The sequence below is a fragment of the Ananas comosus genome, unplaced genomic scaffold (assembly GCF_001540865.1).
Source record: "Ananas comosus cultivar F153 unplaced genomic scaffold, ASM154086v1, whole genome shotgun sequence".
In the NCBI taxonomy this organism is placed as follows: domain Eukaryota; kingdom Viridiplantae; phylum Streptophyta; class Magnoliopsida; order Poales; family Bromeliaceae; genus Ananas; species Ananas comosus.
Window position 1 is genome coordinate 1 of NW_017890818.1, and position 2,393 is coordinate 2,393.

The 2,393-nt window shown below is 49.4% G+C and overlaps 1 long non-coding RNA gene across 1 annotated transcript; it reads left to right on the plus strand.

The window, feature by feature from the left end:
* The first annotated feature begins 822 nt into the window (after positions 1–822).
* On the plus strand, positions 823–1,604 carry LOC109704289. Its single transcript, XR_002214269.1, has 3 exons — positions 823–1,030; positions 1,121–1,254; positions 1,327–1,604. It is a non-coding gene; the product is annotated as an uncharacterized LOC109704289 (long non-coding RNA).
* Positions 1,605–2,393: the final 789 nt, after the last annotated feature.

Genomic DNA, 2,393 nt, shown 5'->3' on the forward strand with positions numbered 1-2,393 from the left:
AGCATTCAGATGGCTCCGTTTGAGGCGTTGTATGGACGCAGATGTCGATCCCCCCTGTTTTGGAGTGATGTGGGTGAGCGGAGGACACTTGGACTGGAGATTTTACTTGAGGCTGAGGAAAAGGTGAGAGTCGTCCGACGACACCTTCTGACAGCACAGAGCCGACAGAGGAGTTACGCCGATACCAGGAGACGAGACTTGGAGTTTCAGGTTGGAGACCATGTTTTCCTCAAAGTCTCGCCATCCAAAGGGATTCATCGATTTGGAGTACGTGGAAAGCTTAGTCCACGGTTTGTTGGCCCTTTCGAGGTATTGGAGCGTATCGGACCCGTTGCATACAGGATTGCTCTACCCCCGCGACTTGCTGGCATCCACGATGTTTTCCACGTCTCAGCATTGAGGAGATACGTTTTCGATCCCGCTCACGTGATTGACTTCACTCCACTGGAGATCGGCGAGGATCTGAGATACGAGGAGCGACCGTTGCCGATTCTTGCTCGGGAGACGAAAGAATTGCGCAACCGGGTCATCCCGCATGTGAAGGTGCAGTGGAGCAATCACGAGGAGCGGGAGCCAACTTGGGAGCCTGAGACGGTGATGAGGGAGTCCTACCCTGACCTGTTCGATGCCCCGTGTTGAGGTATGTATTAAGTTTCGAGGACGAAACTTTTTGTAGTGGGGGAGGATGTAGTATTCTGATATTTTTTATTTTTATTTTTATTTTTATTTTTATTTTTTGAGTTTTTGAGTTGGTAAGTTGGGTGGATGGAATGCCACGTGCACCTAACCCCCCCATGCATACTTATCAACTTAGTTCACTCAGGTTGTACATCTCTCTAAATTAATTTTCTTCTCTCTCTCTCTAGCCGATTGTGAGCAAGGAAGGGTTCGTGTGGAGAATTTCGTCGTCGTCATCGCGCCGCGGAGCCGTCCGAGCATACGTGCGTCGCCGTAGTTTAGCGAGGAGGCCGGGCGAGGGAGTGTTTTCGTCGTTCTCGACGCCGTGCCGGAATTGGAGTCGCTGGTTGAGGTGGGTAATTTCTCATTCCTCCATGGATTTCTTCTCTACTTCAAGCTTCATTGAATTCGAGCTCGAGGTGCTGTTTTCACTGATTTCCAGCGTCGACCGTCGGCGTTTCGGCTCCCTCTCGACGTAGGAGCATCGGATTTCGACGAGACTTGGTTCGTTGGATTCGGGACTTCGAGAGGAATCCACGAAGCCCTTACTTGCTGGTTTTGGTGGAGGTTTTCTTGGTCGGAATTATTCTCTTCTCTGCTGCTGTTTTTGAGGCAGAATCGGTGCTCATTTTCGGATTTTACGTGTAGAGTTTGGCGGGAGCGTGATTTCTGGCCTTTGGAGGTTTGCGGATTGATCCAGCAGGGTGTTCCTTTGCTTCGGGACGTCCTCGCTGCTGGGGATTAGCGACTAAGGTGGGTTAATCATCGGCTTATACTCCTAAGTGCGCAATAGTCAACATGTGTAATTTCAGATTTTGTATAGTTTACTTTAGCTCGAATTCATGGATTTTGTTATAGATAGCAAATCTGAATTTGGAGCATGTGGTATTAAATTGAGTAGTTTATACATGTTGGACTTGGAATTTGAATTAGGAGAAAACCTGCGATTTGGACCTGTCACATGTTTAAACTGCCTGATTTAGCTCTAGGAGCCGTTATAAAATTGTACTGTCGCAGTATCTTCGAGACGAGTACTTCAGGTAGTTTAGAATATATTTACGCTCGTGCTGGTGTGCCGAGTGGATTTTTACAGGGTCGTTCAGGTTGTTCCGGACTGTTGGGTGCCGTCAGGGTTGACGGTGGACCCGTATCGCCTTTTTGGCGTCAGATTGTGCTGAGGGCACGTTACCTGTTGGTTATTAGACCAGTTTGAGTTGGTTACTTGACTTTGGCTTTTCAGAGCCTGATTGAGCTCGACAGAGATACGCTGCATACTCGGTTGGGTAGCGCCCACGAGTGCCACTCCGGAGTCAGGCTTTGTGCTTTCGCGTTGGTGTCGCTCATGCCAGTTGGACTTGCTCTCCACGGACCAGTTAGTGTGGATAGAGCCTGATAGTCGCAACGGGGCAGGGACGGGTGTATTCACAGTCCCGGGGACGGGTATGCTTACAGTCCCGATTGGATTGGGTCAGATTTGACATTTCCTACAGTTGGTTAGTGTAGAGCATGATAGTGTAGTGATCGATAGCGGTAGAGTTTACTTCCTGCTTTTCTGACTACTCTTGCTCCCTTCTGTAGACTTAGTGGGTGGACCGATGTTGTTTTGGGCGGTACCCACTGAGGACTACTTGTTTTTACAGTAGTTCTCACGCCCAGTTGTTACCCATGTTTTTGCTGAGCCACAGGTTTCGGCTGCAGCGCCTTCCGCGGATCAG